The sequence below is a fragment of the Camelus bactrianus genome, chromosome 2 (genome assembly GCF_048773025.1).
Source record: "Camelus bactrianus isolate YW-2024 breed Bactrian camel chromosome 2, ASM4877302v1, whole genome shotgun sequence".
In the NCBI taxonomy this organism is placed as follows: Eukaryota; Metazoa; Chordata; class Mammalia; order Artiodactyla; family Camelidae; genus Camelus; species Camelus bactrianus.
Window position 1 is genome coordinate 34,725,014 of NC_133540.1, and position 21,912 is coordinate 34,746,925.

Consider the following 21,912-nt stretch of genomic DNA (forward strand, 5'->3'; position numbering starts at 1 on the left):
CTCATTAAGCTCTTCTGTTTGACCAGAGAGAAGACTGATGGGCCTTGGGAACAATATCAATGGATTATCGGAGCTTAATGAGAGAGTGATTCCAATTGAAGCTGCTGTCCCATATGTGGTTTATTTTCTGAAGCCATTGGACACAGATCCTTATGCCTGACATAGAATTGTCAAGTTGGCAATTTTTAAAAAATTAAATACCCAATAAGAAGAGACCACAGATTCAGTTTCCTTTTTTGTTTTATTTTGTTTTAATTCTTATTTTTTATTGAAGTATAGTTGATTTACAATGTTAGTTTCAGGTGTACAGCAAAGCAATTCAGTTATACATATACATACATACATATACATATTTTCAGTTTATTTCCCACTACTTCTCATTACAAGAAATTGAATATAGTTCCCTGTGCTCTACAGTAGGTCCTTGTTGTTTATCTATTTTATATACAGTAATGTGTATCTATTAATCCCAAACTCCTAATCGCCTTTTAAATAGTAGGGAGCAGCAGAGGACAATGGGTTACATCAACTTTCTGGCTCTGTTTGGTAATTTAGTTCAGAGATTGGCTAACTTTTCCTGTAAAGGGCCAAATAGGAAATATTTTAGGCTTTGTGGGCCACATATAGTCTTTGTTGCATATTCTTCTTCTTCCTCTTTTTTTTTTTAATAAAACAACCCAACAAAGTAAAAACCACTCCTAGCCTGCAAGCTTTATAAAAACAGGCTTTAGGGCAGATTTGGCCTCCACGCCACAGTGTGCTGGCCCCTGATTTGGTCCATGGGCTCCTTAGATGTCGCACGAGTCCGCACGATATCACGCTGCTCCATTACATTGCTCATGCTGTAACTATGACCCCAGTAAGCAGAAAGTAGACCTGGATGTCCTGGGAAGACACGCTGATGTCAAAAATGGGAGAGAAATCTTTTGAAAGTTCAATTTCCAAGTCACAGAGCTTATTTCCAGAAAGCTGTCTTTAGTTCTGGGTTTCAGAAACCAGGAAAATCCATCAGGAGCACTGGACACAAGCTGAGAGGAATGAACAGTAAGTGTGTCCTGAAGCTGGCCCCTCCATGTGGTGTGGCTGTTCTCAGGCTCTTCCCACCAGGGGACTTTGGAACTGTGAACTGGCTGAACTGACACCAGGGTGTCACATGGCTCCACCTGCAAGGAGAGGAGGGATACAGTGGCCAGAAACCAGGGGCTTGGAGAAATAGGTCCCTGCCACATTGATTCTGAGCCTCTTCCACCAGTAAGCCATTTTGATTGAGGGTCTTGTCTGACTGATAGAAGGAAGTCAAAAGTTGACTTTATTTTTATTCCTCGGACTCCTAGAGAAAGAAATCTACCTATAGGTTGTATAAAAATGGCTATGTTCCAAGGGAATTTTAAAGAAAGAACCATTCAGATATTGCTGAAAACCATGTAATAGTGTAGTTGTGAGTGCAGAAATGACTTTTCTTCTTTATTCATTTTAAGAACAGTTTAAATTGGTTTGTGCATCATAAAAATTTAGCCTTTGATCAATACTTGGCTAAATAAACTGCAGTCTCCCTGGAATGTAGATGACCAAGGGACACTTACTCTTTCACATGGTACGCTTTCTCTTTTGGAACTAATAAAAGCCACAACTGCATGCTTTATTATAAAAAGCAGAACAGAATCTGGGCAGTTTTTTCCTTATTTCAGAAAGACAAAGCTCAACAATGAATAACATATTAGGAATCTGACCTGAATAGTAAGAGACTTGACTTTCTTGTTGCCAGGCTGGCTTAACCCCATGCATAAGCGTGGCCTGTAGTGGTGATAAGTACTTGAACCTTTTTCTTTGATTTCATGACCTTTAGCAGAAACATAATTTCACTGCATGTGTGTATCTTTTCACCCAAACTGTTTTCTTACATATCTGAATGTGCATTAGTTTCATTAAAGATCTTTACTGGCCTGATGCCCAATATCCCTGTCAAGCTGAAATTGTGAGCTCACAGTTCCTTGCTCTCAGAAACGATGCTAGGTTGTCCTTTGGACTCTCTAGAGAAGCGTGGACACCTGATTGAAGGCCAGCCTAACCATACATCAGCAACGTAGGAAGTAGCAAGAGGCTTTCTTCTTAATAGAAGAGAGATTAATTGCCTCAGTCAGCCTGATGCTATCCTTTATAATTTGCACTGAGGAGAATGCAGGAAGTCATTGGAAGTAGGAGGAGAAAGAGGAAGCTCCAAAAAGAAGCATAGACAGTGAAAGTCGCTGAGATGTATTAATGATCACAGGGAAGGACGCAGATCAGAAGAGGGCAAAACTGGTTCGGAATGGCAGTGGCCCCCAAGTTTTCTTCATCCTGCCACTCCTAGCTGTCCACTCTGAGGTGATCAAGATCCCAGTAGCAGCAATGACAGTGGGTTCTCTGGCAGAGAAAAATGAGAGGTACAGAGAGGGGACCCATCAGGCCGACCAACACCACGGACTCCTAGTATTTCATGTCTGCCCAGGGTACCTCTGTCCCTTGTAACTATCACCCAAATGTGTGGCTTCTCTAGCCTCTGGGGATCACACCTCCCTGCAACAAATTATTAAGTGTATGGAAACTGAAAAATACAACAAATTAGTGAATATAACAAAAAAGAAGCAGACTCACAGCTATAGAGAACACACTAGTGGTGACCAGTGGGGGTGGGGTGGGGTAGTATAAGGGCAGAGGATTAAGAGGTGCAAACTGTTTTGTATAAAATAAGCTACAAGGATATATTTTCCAACATAAGGAATATAGCCAGTATTTTATCATAACTATAAATGGAGTATAACCTTTAAAAATGACTCATTATGTTGTACACATGAAAATTCTATAATATTGTAATCAACTATACTTCAATAAAAAATTAAAATAAAAAAACAAGAGTTGGAGCTGATTTTTGGAGGTCCAGTATTTTTTTTTTTTTTTTGATCCAAAGAATGCTTTTAAGTTCTACCAGTTTGTTCCAGTTTAGAGAGTCCCTTCAACCAATCATCTTCTCGTTCCAGCTCCAGGATGGCTTCTCCACATTGTTTCTGCCTTCTGATCTACCCTGGGAGGGGACAAAGTCACCAAGGCTCAGCCGAGATCCTGCTGTTGTGTTAACTGCACTTCACAGGTGAATGATGGGCACAGAAAGGAGTGACAATGGAGGAAGAACAAGCAAAGAACAGGCAATTTCTTGGGATTTCTTCTAAAGCGTAAAGACCGTGTCCTTCCATCATGGTACCTGGGATGTAGGGACAGAAGAGGGTGGAGAGGGGATGTTACTTGGGCTGCCAACATAGTGCAAGGGGCACTTGGCATCCTTGAGCAAAAAGTGCCTTTGACCTTGGGCTTCCTGCCTGGAGTTCAGTTGCCTCCAAGTCTTTTGAGGTCCAGCAAAAGAGAGATCTAGTTTCTGTCTCATCCACCACTCCTAACCTCCAGCTCAAAGCCTGCCTCCAGGAAACATAATCGTCTTCAAAGATGTAGTAGGGCCTAGAATGAGGGCCGCCTTTTTCATTGTTGTGTAGAGCCGTTGCTCCCTCACTGTTTTGAACATCCCATTGTAGAATAATATTCTTTTTGGCTTTACCATTACAAAAGCCCACCAAAGCACTTTTTCTCCTCTCAAATCAGAAGAAATCTGACCACGTGGTTCAAGTTAATCTTGTATTTGGAGAACTTGATAAAATGTTCGCAGTTTTAAAACAGTAGTATTCACCTGCCTCCTGCTTTGACTCACCTCTGAGTACCCTGTCTATCAAAGTTTTAAAATACACTGGAGACTAGTCTCAGCTAGAGCTTTTGGTTACAAAACCAGAAAAGGCTAATGCAGACAGGGAGGATTTTATTTTTATATTATAGAAAGCATAAAAAGAGTCACTCATTTGTTTTCATTATAACTTTCATGAAAGTGAAATTCAGTCCTATAAAATGTTACTTCATCTTAGACCAAATAAAATGGTTGTCTTTGGTTGTCTTTTCACATTGATTAATGTCCTCAGCCTTTTCCTAAGATTTCAAATGATCCTATTTGCCCATAAGTGCTATGTTTCAAAGGAAGAACACTTTTGAGCTATCTATAATGATTTCTCAGCTTTTACCTTAGAGAATATTGCAGTGCATTCTGCGTGAAAAGCTCACATTCTGTTTACAAAGAAAAATATCTGTTACTTTGCTGGAATATGTTATAGAAACTAATACTCCAATGTACATGAAAAGTTACTCTGGAATTTCATAAGTCTTGGAAAAGTTAGTGGTTACACACACACACACACACACACACACATATACATGCACGCACAGGTACATACTCATACATCAATTTGTGTAACGTGGGATATTTTTCAAATAACCCAGATGAATTTTCTCCTCATGCTAGTTCCGATTCATTCTCTATCTTCTCTGGCATTATTGCTACAAGAAAGGGAAGCATAATTGCTGCCGGAGAAAGGAGAGGCTGTGATAAAAGAGCCTTTGTGAAAAGGGGAGGGAAGTGGAAAACCAGGAAGGGAGAAAGGATAGGAAATGAGAAAAGGACAGGAATGTAGATGTGACTGTCCTTTTTTTTCTTTAGAGGTTACTCTTCAAGGGAGAAAGAGCAGATCCACTGAGATATTTTCTGAAGAACCCCAAACATGGCACCTCTCAGAGAAGTTCCACACTCAACTGAGGGCAGCATTTAGACAGCACTGACAGAGGAAGGCTCTGGATGGAGGGGCCAAGACTTCCCATGATCTTCATGCGCTACGTGGGACTTTAAGGTTCCTGATGACTTTGGGAAGAAAGGGGTCAGAAGACACCTTCATGCGCTACGTGGGACTCTAAGGTTCCTGATGACTTTGAGGAAACCAGGGGTCAGAAGACACCTCAGGACGAAGTAAACCCCCTTCCAAGCAGAAGGTCCAAAAGAGGTGAAGTGGACCCTAAAAACTAACAGATTTTTCAGCAAATATGATGAGAGGTTCAAGTTGGATATAACTTGATTTAAAAATAAATAAATGTAAAATTCCCTAAGCTCCAGATGCTCAGAGTTTTCTAGAACCTTCATATCTGTTATATTAAATAAATAAATAATAAATAAAGCATGGTTTCTATTCTCAGGAGGAGCCTACGACCCGGTGAAGGAGACATAGGGGTCAACAAATCCAATGCAGTAGGTGATACAACTGAGGCAGGTTCCTGGTGCTGGGGAAGCAAGGAAGACGGCTAAATGGATGGTCCCCTGGGAGTTGGTGAGACCTGCTCTGAAGGATGAGCATTTTTGTTTTCATCAGGTGGACTGGCCTGGTCTCTGCACTGAAATGCCTCCCTGTGGAATTTGTGCCAATTATGTTTCCCCAAATCCCTCACATGTCCAACATCATCTCCTTCATGAGGATTTTTCTGATCCTTCCAACTAGATTTGACTTCTCTGGTCTGATTTTCATGGCGTGTCAGATTAATCTCTCTCCTCGTTTTGTCCTTTATGCTTATTTTGTTCTCTCAGCTAAATTTTATGCTCTTCCCTGAGTTGCCACATCCCTGCACCCTGTGTGTATGAGACACTCAATAAATGTGATGTTAAATTGAGTAGTAAATAAATAATAGAGAATAGGTTTAGGAAAATCAAGTCTAAACCTACTAAATGATGTGCTCTCTGTAAACAAATTTCCTTCCTTCTTTACCTTTTTGTTCCCAGAAGTTCATGTAATTCTTGGCAGAATAGTAGGTGCTCACTAAATGCTTGTTGGAATTTAATAGGGGAGGCAGTTGTAAAGATAAACTGGGAGTTAGAAGTGGTTCTGCAGGAGGTTTCTATTTCAAGCTTTGTGGGAAATTCTCCTCTCAGATGCCAAAGACTATAGCTCCTTTAGCTTCTTTGGAATGATGCTGCTGTTCACAGGTGCTGACCAATACCTCTGCGACAAATTTCATTTTGTAGGTGATAGTGAAATACCGAGCCTCAAATATAAAGATGAGAAGGTGTCCTGTTGAAACTCCACTTTTCCCCCTTCCATGTCCACCTTCTTCAGTCTTGGCAAGGGGCTATTGGGTGGATACATTGTGCAAGGCGGATGCCAGCTCATCTCGTGAACTTATGGTGTCACAAAGGATTCTCACAACCATTCTGTCTTTGAGGTAGGTAATGTTATCCCCACTTTTCAGATAAAGAAGCCAACTTAGACATTTTAAGGCACTCATCAAAAGGTCACACAGCTGGTGAATGGGAGCACCATGATGGGGCCCTAATTTGTCTGATTTCAAAGCACAAATCTTCTCTTGATGAACAAATGAAACCTTGATGGGTGGGGTCTCTGGAGATACAGGTTTAATTGGGAGATACAGTTGGGTGCAATTCTTCTGACTTACTCTGGTGATCAAAGCTGGTCTATTCCAGCCTAAATCAGGTCACTAGGAGATGAGAGAGTTTGATTATATGAAGAAGGGACCCAGGATGGTCAATTGACAGGAAGACTGGATGTAGCGAAGTTTTTGAAAACAGAGGGAGAAGGGTCTATCTGGGTGTTGAAGAGTGGAATGCAAGATAGAGACATTGCTGAACAAGATGTGACAAAATATTCAGGAATATCGCTACAATCAGTGGCTCTGCTGACCACAAACCTTCCCTACAAATATGTCTGGTATGTAAGTTTCTCCTTTGTTGTATGCCACTGGTGACATTCTTAGGTAATAAAGTACTTGCTGGAAAATAAGGAGGAAGAAAAACAACTCAGATGTTTTCATTTTGAAGGCTTCTATTAAAATGAAAAGCTTTATATTTCTCAAAGTGAAGTGGCATAATACTGTCACCTCTACTCCTTGAATACAGCTATCTTTACCCAGTGATGGTCTATAATTTCTCCATTTATGATTCTGTTCTTTTTCTGGCATTTACTAAACATAATCATGTGAGCTATTGTGCTGTAACGTACAGACACTCTTTATGAAAACAGAATTTCAAATAATACATTAGTGGAAAATTATACATATTAGCAGCATCTTTTCAGTTGAAAAGATTCTTCATACAACCAGATTTTAAAAACCAGATCCCTTAGGGCAAATATTCTTACTCTGGATTCATAGATGCTATTCCAGAGGAATCTATGTACTTGAAAAATGCATTAAAAATGTGAGGTATAAAGGATATATTTTTAAAAGTCAGCAGAGTCTTTAAATCTCAAGTATAAAAAGTAGAACATAATTTTTCTACAATAAAATTAACTTATGAGCACCCATTTGTACGCAGAAACAGAAAACTTTTAGTTTTCATAGTCCCAGCCAGTCTTCTAAACCGAGTCCATCCTGGTTTAAAACTCACCCAGTTGAAGGTACCGCTGCTCCCTCTCCTCCTTCTCTGTCTCCTCTGGGGTAGCTTGTTGGTCCAGGGGAGACTTAGAAGCATCGTGACATTGGCGGGACATGTCTGGGTGTTGATGACCCCTCTCATTTTCTGCAGAGATGACTTGGCCTCTGTTCTCCAGGTGTGAGTGACGCACGGCATCGCCCTAGTGCACAGCCGCTGACTGTTCTGAGCTCATTGCTTTGGCCCCGTGCCTGGTCTGGCAGTGCCACAGAACTGTAGCCAGGTCTCCGCGTACCGATCAACAGGCCACACCCTTGCTTGGTCCTGCGTCTGGCTGCCCTCCTGGGTGGTCTCTTTCATGTCCCACTGGCTGTGTTTCCCAAAGAACTTCCAGGCCTCCTGCAGCTCACAGGAGCCCCTTGGTCACCACTAAGGCACCGTGAGCAAGCCCAGGGGCTGGCAAGGCGTTAATCCTCAGCCCTTTAGAATCTAGAAAAAACATACTACCATTTATTTTTCCACTTTACACCCTTGTGTTGTGGGTTCTTCCATTAAGACCGGGGTTTTGCAAAGACTCCAATGGGAATACTGAGTACAACTTTTTATTTTTAAACTCTTGGGCTCTCTTAATATAAAAGGGAAGTCTGTATTCCTACCTTCACCCCCAGACTCTTGGAGTTTGATGCAGTGCGTGTTGTTATGGGCTGAATTGTGTCTCCCCAAATTCATATGTCGAAACCCTAACCCCAATACCTCAGAATGTGACTGTATTCAGAGATAGATGATCAGGTTAAAAATGAGGCTGTCAGGACTCATAGACATAGAATACAAACTTGTGGTTGCTAAGGAGGTGGGGGGTGGGAAGGAACAGACTGGGATTTCAAAATTTGTAGATATTGATAGGCATATGCAGACTAGATAAACAAGATTATACTGTATAGCACAGGGAAATATATACAAGATCTTGTGGTAGCTCACAGTGAAAAAAATGTGACAATGAATATATGTATGTTTATGTATAACTGAAAAATTGTGCTCTACACTGGAATTTGACACAACATTGTAAAATGACTATAACTCAATAAAAAATGTTAAAAAAAATGAGGCTGTCAGGATGGGCTCTAATGCAATCTGAACATGTCCTTATGAGAAGAGGCTATTTAGACACACAGAGAGCTTGCACAGAAAGAGAAGGCCACATGAGGATGTAAAGATAGGTGGTTATTGTTAAGCTAAGGAGTGAGGCCTCAGGAGAAATCAGCTCTGCCAGCACCTTGACCTTGGCCTTCGAGTCTTCAGAACCGTGAGAAATCAATTTCTGTTGTTCATGCCCCCCAGTTCGTAGTGTTTAGTTATGACAGACCTAGCAATTAATGTACAACATTCTTCCCCACATTGCAACTTTCTCCCATCCTTCTAAGAGCTCTCTTCTTCCCCTGCCTCCACCTCCTGTGCATCTCCTTCAGAGCAGGGGTGGTGGGAGGGGAATGCATTCCCCAAGGTCACACCTGCCCCAGCACTCCCTACTCCCGGCCAATTTTTTAACTTATACTTACTGGGCATTTTGAATCCTTTGTTGAAGAATCTGCAGTCTTTGTTTCATTTGTTCAAATGGGGTTGCTTGGAGGAATTCAAAAGACACACAATGTTAGAAGTTCCAGATCTCCAATAAATATGTCATATATCATCCCACTATCAACATGTGTGTGTCTGCTCATATCTTTTCTGGGGAAAGTCCACAGTTCTCTTGAAATTCTCCAAGGGGTTTCTGACCAGAAAAAAAAATGTTAAGATTCACCATCTGATTATATTTGAACTATGGTTCAATTTCAAATATATGATTTATATACATTTTAGAAATAACTATTATGTAAATGAGAGAGCAGAATGTTTATCTTCAATAAATGTAAATGGTATCACACTCATTTTCTTCATTTAAAAAGATCTCTTATTTAATTTGTCATGAAAAAAAAAGCTAAAGCAAACTATCTGTGAAATACTTGATTCTGTCCTCACGCACATCTAGTCCCACATTGAGAGATCATAAAATCATCCTGTTACTTTTACGGGGACCAGCATCTTCAAGCATCACCGTCAGCAGGAGGCATTCCACCTCACTCAGTATTTAAACATGCATATGCACCCACACACACAGATGTCGTGGCAGCTAAAGTTTCTCCTCCCCGCCTCTTTCTGCCTTTTGTGCCATTATTCATGGAACAACAAGGATTTGGAGGTAAGAGTGGTCAGGAAGGACCTATACTCTTCCCCATGTTCTGGGATTTTTTTCCTTTCCCTTCTTGCCTCAGTTCACCATTATTATCCACCTGATTGCTGTAGTCACTGCTATGGGAATGCAACTGGACCGTGAGCCCCTAGCCATGGTTGTCTGGACTGGAGCTTGGCAGCCAATCATGGCACTTCCTTGAGAATTTGAAACTAGCTGAAGAGTTATAAAATTCAAGAGCTGTTGGTGACCATGCAACTGAGTGCACACCAGAGAAGCAGAGAAAGTCAATGTATGGGGGGAGAGATATGGAAGAGGGAGGGAGGGATAGAGAGAGAGAGAGAGAACAGAGCAGGCAGGGTTGTGGGAGAAAAGGGAGAGATAAAGTCCTTAACACATATCCCTGTTTCCAAGCTGTTGCTGATGCCTGGTTGCATTCCTGTCTTAGGTTCCATGGATAGCTGGGTATCTTACACAAGTTCCCCCCTTTTACTTAAGTTGGGTCAAATTTCTATTTCTAGTAACATCACTAACAAATTTAATTACACACACACACATATATATGCACACATAAGAGATGATCTTAATGTAAGTGTGTCAAAATGTCACTCTTCCAATGTTAAATTTTTAAAAATTGGGATGAAAACTGACTTGATCTATAAAGTTATCATGAATATAAATGAACAACCGTCAAACAAAAAACCCTTATGTCATACTTGGTGCTATATTTTGGAAGAGATTTTTAATAGTAAAGGCTCACAAAAGTGGAGAGTCCTTCTTGTGCCATACCAGTCTTACCTGAAATAAAAATCTCCAGGAACAATGAATCCATACAATGAAAAAGTATGAGCCACTTCACTAAAAAGGAGAATGTGATGCCAGCCCTGCAGATTCTGGCTTGATTTTATTGCTTTAGACAGCAAGGTAACTACTGGAATCACCTTTGACCTCTGGCCCTACAAAGATATTTCAAAAGGAAATGAAAAATATTTTGTCCTTCACTGGCAAATAGAGTTATGTTTGGGGGGCACAAGTGGCTAAAAGTTCGAGGTTTGTAAAAGTGGATGCTGAATAAGTTTAATAAGTCATGGAAGCCAGGCTTATTCAAGGAAGACACTGCCAAATAACTAAAAAAGGTAAATATCAGTCTGACTGATGGATTTTTAAAATGTCATGTGGTATATGCATCTGATTCACTCTCTCTCTTTCCCCAGAATTTAAACTTCCTAGATGATGTGCACAGATATGTCCCATTTCCCACAGCAGCCCTGTAAAAGGTCTGCAAGGTCTTGGCCAGCATATATTTGTGTTTTAATTACAAGAGGGTTTTCTGGGTATCTCACATTAAGTGTTCATTTCCACAAAGACAGTTGCTACATCTATTTTTCAACTCTATCTTTTAGACAGAATGTTTTAGTACTTCTGGAAGTGTGGCAACCTTCATACTCACATGCACAATTGCACACGTGCACCAAGGCTCCACTTAAAGTTAAAGGACGGGTATGGTAAACATCTTTTCAACTTAGTGGCAAAGCTTTGGCACCTGGATGTCCTACTATTCTTCCAGTCTTTCTGTATCTTAAGAAAAGGCTGAAACTCTTGCCCAATGAGAAAGTCATCTCATCTTGCAGACAGATCTCTACAAACAGAACTTACCCATTGCTTTAAGCCCCAAGTACAACACAGGTGGTTGTTTTTCTTTTTCTTTTTTCCAAAATGGGTGTGTTCAGCACTAGCCATGGAGGAGAAATTCAATTGTGTAATGGGCTCCTCAAGTGTGATCCACATCCTCGCAGGACCACCTGGACTGCCTGTCCCTTTTGGCCCTCTTCCTCCTTCACTCCATCCAGCTCACGGCAGACTGTGGCTGAGTGTAGAAGAAAGAGCTTGAAGAGAAGGAAAGGTGAGGGCTGCAGGGAGACAGTGGGCCAAGCACAGTTTCTGGCCCAGAGTGTTTATTAATTCATTCTGTAAACATTTATTGAAGCGACAGCATGTTAGGCATTGTTCCAAGCTCTACGAGTGATGGGAAGAAAAAAAAAAAAAAATCCCCAAACCAAACACCAGTGTCTTTGCTCTCATCGATAAAGCTTATAACCCAGTGGCAGCTGAATGCTTGCGGAGTGAATGGATGCCTAGATGCAGGAAGTGACAGCAGGGGTGACAGCTAGGGGCAGCTCCAGCTTCCCACTTTGTGTAACTGTAAGAAATGACTTAGCCCAAGTCGATTTCACCATCTTAACTTTAGGATTCCAGTCTCTCTGCGTGACAAAGGGAACCCGCATGTACCATCATCTTCATTTTATTTAAAATGTGAATTTAAAGTGTCCTTAGGGAGGAGGATGCGTGTCTGGACTGGAGCTCGGCTTTCCCAGCAGCACCATTACCTGTGAGCAGCTCAGTCGAAACCTCTCCACGAGAACCGCCAGGTGGCACCTGTAAGGCGCAGATGGGCAGTCCTTCGCCCCACACCCCACCGCCCGGAATAGTCAGGCAGCGTGCCTTCGCCCGTGGGCTTGTTGGCGAGGAAGTGGGGGAGTTTTAGCCTCTATTCAGACTGCTCGATTACATGCCCTGTTTTCCTGACACCCCAAACACGCATAGTGTAGATTTGTCCCCGCGCACCCAGGCTGCCACAGGCGTATCACACGGTTGTTGGGAGCAGCTCGGCCTCAGTCACCGAGCCACGACGTGGGGGTTGGCGGTAGGTGGCCGAGGCTGCGCTGAGCTGGAAGCCTCGCCAGGGTCCGGGTCTCCCCCACCAGACCTCAACACGAGCCGAGGGAGGCGGAGGAGTGGCAAGAGAGACGGGTCCCAGGGTGGTCGCAGGCAGAAGTCCGGGGAACCCGGGGCCATGGCCTCCCATTACCGGCCTCCGACCCCCGGGTCCGAGCCGGCGCTGCCAGTGGCCCGGGCCTGGGGCGCCTTCTCCCGCGGGTTCAAACCCTGTGGTTTCCCGGGCCCCGGCCGCAGCGTGACGGTCCCGGGTCACCTCTCATCAGCGCTCCGCATTGGTGCTCCCAGCAGCCTAGCCTGGGGACCGTCTCCGCAGGCAGAGGGGCCCGTTAGAGGGTCGGGGTACGGGGCGGCCGCACACAGAGCAAGCGTGTTGGGGGTCACTTCAGGTTGGGCGACAGGGGCACCAACTCCACTCCCTTAGACACGGGAAGCGAGCTGCGCCAGTTGCGCGACTGTCGCTGCCGTCGCTGCCTCTATTCGGCCGCCGGTGACATTGGGAGGAGACTGCTGGGAACGAGCAGAGGAGGAGGAAGAGGAGCAGGGAGGGGCGGGGTGGAGGGGAGGGGGTGGGGAGAAAGTACCGACCGTGCCAGGGGGCGTGTGAGCAGCCGGAGAGGCGGCGCGCCGCTGACAACTTCTCTGGGGCGCGCGCGGCGGGGCGGGGAGCGAGCGGGGAGCGCGGCGGGAGCCGGGAGCCGGGAGCCGGAGGGCGGCGCGGGAGCCTCGGGGAGCCGCCGCCCGCGCCCTGCGCCCCGCGCCCTGTGCCGCCGCCGCGCCGCCGGCTCGCTTCCTCCGGGTTCCCAGCCCCGGGTGCTAAGGCTCCGCTCTATAAATAGCAGGTTACAGCTCCCGCCCCGCGTGCACACGCTCACCCGCGAACGCCGGAAAGTCAGGCTAAAAGTGTCTGCTGCTGCCGCTGCCGCCCCCCACTCTGCCTCCGGGAGAGGTAATTACCCGCCAAGGCTCCGAGGGCTCTGGGGGGGGGGGTTGTAGGGTGGGGTGGGGGGCGGTGGGGGAGGCGGGAGGCGGGAGGCGTTGGAGCGGGTCTGAGAGCGCGCGGGCACATCTTGGCGGGGGGTGCTTGTCTGTTTTGGCATCAAGTTTCTCAGTCTTGTAGCCCCGATAGCCCCTCGCGCCTAAGGGGTGTGGTGTGCTGCCTCTCCTCGGTGGCCGGGGTACCCCTGACACCCGGGGACCCTCTGGCCGCGCGCCCCTCGGTCAGGCCCGCGCTCGGGTCCACGTTCACCCTCACCTCCTCACACTGTCTGGGCCCCGGGTAACTGAACTCTGGCCTCACTGACCTTCCAAGGCGGCGCCCACCTGCGCGGTCCCTTTGGAGTGGCTGCGGTGGCCCCGGGGGGCTCGCTCTCATCCCCATCCCGGCCGCAAAGCTGCCGCCGATACCCGCCTCAGAAGTCTTCAACGCGGGGGGTGGGGGTGGGAGTGGGAGTAAGGGTGACTGATACTGGGGTCTCAGTTGCCTCGTTTTTAGATTTTTTTCTGAAGAGCTCCTCTCCATGAGCACCCCCAATCCCACTCCCAGCAACTCATTCTGGAAAAGAAGCCCGGTACGTCTCCTCTTGGCCACCTAGCATCTCTTGTCCTACCCCGGAGAGGTCTCTCTAGAGGCGTTAGAAAGCGGGGGCTGTGGCTTGAGGGCGCAGTGGTGGTGGGGGTTGTTTGGAGTCTGAAAACTGCGCTGCAAGGTCCGCAGCTCTCTGGCACCTCTGGTCAGGAGGGCCCAGGCCGGGGGTGTTAGGAGCCAGGGGCTGGTTCCTGAATGGACTTTCAGGCTTGTAGCTGGGACTGAGATCAGGATGCTGGAGCTCCACATACCTGTTTTTGCCTCTGAAATCTCCTGCCTTTTGGGTAGTGGTTTCTGCCCCCGCACAGTGGAGAGGCACCGGCAGTTCTGTCTGGGGACAAGAGGTATAAGGGTGAGGATGAGCATATTGATTAGATTGTTGTTGCTGCTGCCGCCGCTGCATAAAACTTACTGGAAAAACCCGGGAGGGTTTTCTATTACTCTTGTTTTAATGATGCGGATTCACTTTGCCTGTCTTCTCCACTTCCCCCCCGCCCCTCTCCGGAACTAGGTTTCCTCCCTCTTTCTGAGATGTGTTATTTAAGGTCATTACATTACATTTTGCATATCTCCTTCCTCTCGGTATGACAGAACTTGTTTGTGAAGGTGTGGCTCTATAAAATAAGTGAAAGCCTGGAAGACAGAGTGTAGATTTGTCTTCCCCTCAGGATGGGCACTAGGTAGCCTGTATATAGGTGTACGACTGCACTTCAAAGTCCTTGCTTGCAACAGGAATTTTCTTAGTGGGTCCTGGACCAGCAGTAGTGGTTATTGGACAATGCTAAGACAGCATACAAGGTGGAAGGAATCACCAGCAGGGCAGCTGGCTAGTGCAAGAAGTTGAGTAAAAAGAGGACTGGGTAAGTGGGCACCGTCTCCCTTAATAGACCGAGAAATGCATTATCTTGTGTTCCTTTGCGATATATCCCAGTAAAGCACTGGTATGAAATCAAAGGAGATAATCGGTGGCTTTGTAATACATACGTACTTGGGCGCTGAAGATTGAACCTCTTGGATTTGTAGTAATGTAAGTAACTACTGCAGTGCAATGCTTTTCAACGTATTTCTTTAAAATGTGATTTGGTACATTGTCCTTGAAAGGTTATGATATGTATATACGAAGAGTCAAGATCTCCCGTGTTGTTAGCAAACATATGTGCTGATTGAAATACTGTTCTTATTTTAAGAGACTATTCTCTTTGATTAGGCAGATCAGTATTTATTTGTGATAAATTAATGACCAGTTAGGTTGTATATCTTTTTAACTGTGTTTTGCTTTTGATCCTTTGATAAAGTATGGGAAAAACCAGGCAGACCAAGTTTAGAATTGTTCCTCTAGCTGTTTAAAGAAGCACATGGTCAAAGTTATAGGCAGAAAATACTTTTTAAATGTTAGGTTTGAGCTTCACTTTGGGGTTGCAAATTGACTGAATGACTTCATTTCTCATAAGTTTTTTGTCAAAATACTCATAGCATAGACTCATTAGTTAAATTTGAATTTAACATAATGATATTATATGTGAGCTGTGTGCACCAGAAAATCACTGAGCTGAGAGAAAAGACAGATATTTGTTCTAAATTGTGAAAATTGAAAGTAATTCATTTCCTTTCTGAGACCAGGGAGTTTCTGCTAATAAAAGTAATATAAATCCTCACATGGGTAACAGAGGTAACTTTCACTGCTTTGAGGCAAAACCCTAGGGGCAATTCTCCTAAAGACAAAGAAACAGGTGCAAACTGATCTCATATTTCTTAGCAATGGAGTGGATGTCAGCTGTCAGGTTTACCTGACATCTGAGAATACAAAGTTTAAAAATTATGAAATCATAATTAGTGAGTAAAATGCTTCCTGAATGTCTGTTACATTTTCTTATTTCAGAATGTGCAATTCCTAGCTGGTACTAATATTAGATATACAAATATCATAATTTTTGTAATCGGTGTGGAATAAATTCTTATCTTTCACAACCATGGGGATTCTAATAGACAGAAATGATCTGTTTTAAATAATCTCAGGTTAAATATTAATATTCACTTGAAAGTTGTATCTGTCTCTTCTGTATTCTGTACCTTAATTTTTCAACACTTGCTATCTGTCTTTCTAAAGTCTTAGGGAATCAGCTTCATAGCCATTTTGTTGCTACTTTGTTGTATTGAGTTAGAAATCCATGATTATAGAGCTCCTTAGAACATACTCATAAATATACATGCTTTCATATTCAGGCTAAGAAATGAGGTTATTAGACAAGTAATCTCAGTTTAAACATTTATTTTTAGATAAATCCAAATGATGCTGCTGTAATTGCATTTTTGTGTGCAAGATGCACACAGCTTTTGTTTTTCACAACTTTAAATGCCGTATGTACCTAGACCCACATGAAGATATGAGGGAAAAATGTAAGGAATCTTCCGAGTCTCAGGCATAATTGTCTTCTGAATCAAGATTTGCTCATTTACTTTAGATATCACTCCCTTGTAGATCAATAGGAGCTTTTAAAAATGCTTATGAAGTTTTATTATCATAACTATATTGTTTGTGTATCTGCCACTGCTGTGGGATTTTTCTTGTGTAAGGCGTAGTTGTAACCACTGTCTTGTTTCCTGGAAGTGTCTTGTTATAGTTGGTATGCCATAAGGCCAATGGAATATCAAGGAGCAACTTGACTTTTTTTTTTTTTCCAATTGTCTTTGTACTCTTAGTGAACACTGATGGATGTAGCCCCAGCATAGAGTGAAGAGTTGGATTGCAGTATAATATGTGTTCTTAAATCATGGTTTCCAAACTGACTCTCTTACATTGCAATATTTTGAGTAAGTCTTGTCTTCTGCATTGGCAGCAGTACCAGCTAGGTGTCCTAATTGTGCGGTAGAGGCCTCAAAATAGCCCTTTGCAGAGCTACGTGAAATCGACTTGGCGGCGTTCTTTTGGTTAAGCTGATTAAAGGAAATAGTGAGAAGTTTTCTAGATCATGTGGCTTTGATCAGAGATTCCTTTGGGAATTATCTAAATTAATGATTTCAAGGGGATGGAGGCAACACTTCCCTTAAAGGAGAAATTCCTTTCTCCCTCCCTCCTCCTTCCCCCCTTCCCCCCTTCCCCCCTTCCCCCCTTCCTTCCTTCCTTCCTTCCTTCCTTCCCCTCCACTTGTCTATCATCTATGTTTCTATTTTTACCAGCCCTACTGGTTGTTAAGAGGAAGCAATGCAATAGGCCTAATACTGAAATTACTGAGCTCCGTTCTCCATTTCCCACATTTCCAGGGTTGGGGAAGTTTGTGAGATGTAGAGGCAGCCTTGAGACTCTGATTTTGAATTACTAGCATAACAACAACAATGAAAAATGTCTTTTAAGATCAGTATAAAATATAATTCTTTAAAATTTCCATATATGGTTTATTTTTAATGTATCATTTGTTTGTACATTGTCAGTACTTTAAAAGGAGAAACGGAGATTTTTATGTTTCTCCAAACGGAGCGTGATTTTTAAAAAGTTAAGCAACAGTGATTTAAAGGGAGTCCTCTGAGCATTCTTCACTGTAATAAACTTAACTGACAGAAATATGACTCTTTCGCCTTTCACCTTAGTTCTTAAAACAGATAGTTACAGTACATTAAGAGGACCAAACTGGGGACTACCCAGTGAAGTAAATAAGATGTACTTTCTTAACCCTGGCACAGTTCTCTATAGCAATTCTGTCTTTAATCCAGCCTGTCAAATGTTTCTCATTTCATTTCCTTGGGGCTTTGCCTTTCTAGCCAGAAGATCTGAGATGAGCTCCAGCAATTAGCACAATCAAATCACAAAAATCATTCACCACTGGGAAAAATAAAGCAGAACTAAAAACCAGTGACATCTTAGGTTGAAATTATAATGTGTAGATGAGCGTACATTATAACTATGTCCTTAAGAAAGTTTGAAAGTTTCAGTAGTGATTATTTAACATCCTATGAAGCCCTTTTGAACATCTTCTTATGCCAAACTTGCTAGATAACCACATATTCCACTTAGAGCATGGGCATATATCACGTTCATAATAGAATATGTTGCCTACTTGATGCACAGTATTAAAAAAATCACCCTTTAAAAGAATTTCATGTCTTCATTAACAAAACCCATTAAGTTTTTATACTTACTAATCAGATCTTTTTTACCTAAATTTATGAGCCAGGGATGATTTTACGTTATGTGTAATTTCATTTCTTCCTACTAGCCTTATTCTCTTGAAGCAATTATGAGTAAATATGTTTCAGAGCTGTCTTTTTGGATAAATTTGCTTTAAAATAGGGCCTTTCCACATCCATTGTGCATTTGGAGTGGAGTGAAAGAGACATTGAACACTAGGTGGCAGTGTGCAATGCTCAGTCGCCTTGGGTCTTTTTGATTGCAGTATACTCAGTATCAAAGCTTCTTTTTAAACGGAATTTATGTATATCACGAACGAGTTAATGAAATTAAAATCAACAGGCAGCTAAATCTTAGCAGTCAGTATATTTAGAAGATCTATTGTTTGTAATGCTTTAAAGATTTGATTGTAATATTTAACATACTCTACTTTTATGTGGGGTCCGCTTATGTAAGGAATTGTTAGGAATTAATTGAATTAAACATGCCAGAATTCTGCTTATGACTAGGTAAGAGAAAGGGGAAGGGAAAATTAAGTGAACACGAGACAAAAAAAACCCCCATGTGGACATTTTAAAACAGACACTGTATTAACCATCTGCATTTTAATCCTTATCCTCTCATTACACAGGCTAAGCAGATTCTTTTTACTAGGAATTGAAGGCTATAATTGTTAATTTTTCTCTATCTTCCTGCCCTTGAGACAATATGAAAAAAAAAGTGCAAATTGTTTCACTGACACTTCAGCAGTTCCCTAATGTCCTCTGTAATAGTGATGGTCTGGCCACCACAGTGATCAAATTGGATTAGCCATGTAGCACTATAATTTACTTTATTGTGACAGCTGAAATTTATCTAAACCATTTCTTCTTGGTTAATCTGGATGTCAACATCCCGTTCTTTGGCTGAATGATTAAATTATGGGTCACAGCAGAATTAAAATTCATTCCATCATCCGTGCACCAGAAGGTGACCTATGCATTGTACAGTCACCTGACTGGAACCTCCTCAAGACCAATATGGTAGGCATTTCAAAAGTGTTCATTGTTGTGGGAATGGAAACCATGGAAAAATTAATCAACATAAATTGGCATAATTAAGAAATATACTTCTTTAAAAAAAAGCTTTTTACTACATGCACTTGTAAGCACAACAAAAAAATAATACAGTGAACTCTCTTCTTTCCATTAGCCAGCTTCAGTAATTGTCAAATCATAGCCATTCTTGTTTTACTCACAGTCCCACTCACTTTTCCCTTCCCTGGAGTTTTGGGAAGCAAATCCTAGAAATTATATCAAAGGAAATAGACTTGTGAAGAAGTTATTTACAGAAATAGGTATCATATGAAGGGGAATTTAAAAATAATTCCTAAAGTATAAACACTACATATTTCACTTAAAAAATTAGACGTCTTGATATTAGGTAAATTAAACACTTGAATGTATTTCTGGAAGATATGGAAGACTATATAAGGAACAGATTTCAGTTTAGGTTCTGTATTGTATTTTTTTTAAATCACCAAAAGTGTGCAGTAATGTTCCTTGAACATGGTAAGTAGTTCGTACATGCTTGAAAACGAATGACTGCATTAGGATTCTTAGATGAAAACAAAGGTTGACTGCACATCTTATCACCACAGTTCTCTGCTATAACATTTTACTTCTAAAGAGGCAGACACTGTGGATACAGCAGACCCTTGGCATTAAAGAATTTAGTTTGCATGAGTCCAGATTTTACCATCTGTCTTAAATTACTTAAATTACTTCCATGTAGTAATCTGTAATTTTGCTGAAGTGTAAATTTCAATCACACAGTCCTGGAAACTGGCCTTTCAGGGAGGGAGCCGAGCCAGCGGCCCGGTGGTCATACGTCCAGGTAATTTTATGCTCTAGGTGACATGGCTCTTCGCTTTCTGGAGCTAATTATCCCTGGTGGGCGTGTTTGAGAATTTGGCAATCTGAGAAATTGTTTGGTCCTTCCCTTCGAGAATGTCATGAATCTCCCAAAATATACCTTTTAGATTTTGTGTGGAGTTGAAATTGTAAAGGAATAGAATTTTTTCAGATTTCAAAAACTTGACAGTAACCATTATGTATAAATCTTTGTTACATTATGTGTCTAAGAGAAAATATAATTCCATGATAGAGAAAACAGGTAATTTGTATCTAAACGGTTTATGCCACACCATGTTTTTCATAGGCATAAATTATATAGGGAACAAAGCCCCTGTATAATTTTATTAATATGAGGCACATAATTTTTGACTTTTGTTTTTGAAATTTCCTATAATATTTTCTTGCCTGGGCTATGTTTTAAAGGCTGCCTCCCAATTTATTCATGCTGTTCATGCTCCCATTTCCCATTTTATATTTTGGGTGGGAGTGAAGAATGGTACATATTCAGAATAGTGTAATGGGAAATAATTGAGCCAATTGGTTTCTGGCTGATTTCTTTCTTTCTTCCTTTCTTTCTTTTTTTTTTTCCTACTCTCTCTTCTTTTTTTTTTTTTTCAGATTATAAATGTAATAAATCTTTATTGAAAAGAATTTGGCAAGTAATGAAAAGTCTAAAGAGACAGAAAAAAAAAACCAAAAAACCCCAAGGACATATCCATAGCATTCTATCGTATTTCTTTGTAGGATTTCATGTGATTCATTTACACAAGTTGAGATTATAGTATGTGCATATGTGTGTGTGAAGACGAGTGTTCTGGTTTTTTTTTTCCACTTAGAATTCTGTTGTTCAATTCAGTTTAGAATTTGAGCACCTACTGTGTGCCAGGTGCTATGCTAAGCTCTATACTGGTTTACAGCAATAAATGAAAAAGAAAATCAGTTTTCCCACGCCTGTAAACACTTCTCTAACCATTTTTAAAAAATTACTACCTGATAGTTAGGCATACGAATCATTATTATTTGTTTAACCATCCTTGCAACTTAGTCTCTTACATTATTAGCATTTTTCCCCTTTAACATGCTATGATGAATCTTTTCTGTGTGACCTCATTTTCTGATATTCCTTGTCTATCATTTTCGCTGTTTTCTGAGGAATGATTCCTTGCAGTAGGATAATGGACCTTATAAAACTCCTTATACATATTGCCAGACTGCTTTCCAGAAAAACTGTACCCATTTTCATTGCCCCTGGAAGTACATAAGTCCAGTCTCCACCCTCACCAGCACTGAGGGATGTTATTATTTTTAAAGCTTGTTAATTGGAATGAGGAAGAAGATTCTAGCAACATCAGCAGCAGTAACACTTAGCACCTCGCAGGCCATCCATCACCCAAGACCTTTATCTGTACTGTCTCCTTTAATCTTTGCAACAACCTTAAGAGGAGGACAAGATTGCCATCCCATTTGAAAGGTGATTTTTTTGAGAGGTTAAGTGTCTTCCCCAAAGTCATACAACTGGTAAGTGGTAGAACTGAGTCTGGGGCCAAGATGGATTTTACTGTGAAGTTTAGGCTTTAAAGTACTGCATTCTTCCATTGTTGTTTGATTAAGTGAGGCTGAACGTGTTTGAAGTGCTTATTTTCATTTGTGCTTTATTTTTAATATTACTTCATATTTTTAGCCTGTTTGCATATCAGGACCCTTGGTTTTCTTTTCATCGATTTTAGTGTCCTTTATGATACTGTCCTGTTTTCATTTATGTTATCTCTATTGTTTCTCTTTCTTATTTTTTTTAGCATATGAATGATGAAAATGTATGGGTAGTTAAGTTGAATGTCATATTTCTTCCTTTTTTTTTTTTTTTTTGCTTAGACAATACTTTCTCATTTATAAAACAGATTAAACTTTACCTAAATTATTCTTCCTTTAAAACAATTTGGATCTAATTCTTTAATGATTTTTTTTTTATCACTAGCCCACTCAACATTGTTTTGGTATATGGTGTGAGGTAAACATTAAATTGATTTCCCTCCTAAAAATAACATTTTTCTGCAGCGGTTTTTG

At 41.8% G+C, this 21,912-nt stretch overlaps 1 protein-coding gene and 2 long non-coding RNA genes across 29 annotated transcripts in view; 2 read left to right on the top strand and 1 right to left on the bottom strand.

Moving 5' to 3' along the window:
* LOC105068683 (uncharacterized) overlaps nt 1–7,594 on the top strand; it is a 194,464-nt gene extending 186,870 nt beyond the window's left edge. For 13 of the 17 annotated variants that reach the window (XR_012511687.1, XR_012511682.1, XR_012511688.1 and 10 more), the window contains 3 exons: nt 3,018–3,127; nt 4,571–4,907; nt 5,098–6,749. This is a non-coding gene — a long non-coding RNA (uncharacterized LOC105068683). Of the gene's footprint in view, nt 1–3,017; nt 3,183–4,570; nt 4,908–5,097; nt 6,750–7,432 lie in introns of those variants that run through there. The other 4 variants (XR_012511678.1, XR_012511674.1, XR_012511669.1 and 1 more) reach the window with 4 other exon arrangements.
* On the bottom strand, nt 21–12,819 carry LOC141579756 (uncharacterized). Of its 4 annotated transcripts, none has more exons than XR_012511696.1 (5): nt 11,163–12,810; nt 10,305–10,462; nt 8,836–9,047; nt 7,295–7,768; nt 21–1,163 (listed from the first exon to the last, which is right to left on the bottom strand). It is a non-coding gene; the product is annotated as an uncharacterized LOC141579756 (long non-coding RNA). The 4 variants fall into 4 exon arrangements; XR_012511695.1 differs by lacking the exon at nt 21–1,163 and adding an exon at nt 3,082–3,238; XR_012511693.1 differs by lacking the exon at nt 21–1,163 and having other exon boundaries at nt 6,901–7,768; nt 11,163–12,819.
* A 17-nt stretch (nt 12,820–12,836) lies between these two features.
* The window catches only part of INPP4B (inositol polyphosphate-4-phosphatase type II B), a 687,800-nt gene continuing 678,724 nt past the window's right edge, over nt 12,837–21,912 (top strand). For 6 of the 8 annotated variants that reach the window (XM_074378080.1, XM_074378065.1, XM_074378058.1 and 3 more), the window contains exon 1: nt 12,838–13,191. The gene's annotated coding sequence lies outside the window, so the exon portion shown is untranslated. Of the gene's footprint in view, nt 13,192–21,912 lie in introns of all 8 variants that reach the window. The other 2 variants (XM_074378084.1, XM_074378076.1) reach the window with 2 other exon arrangements.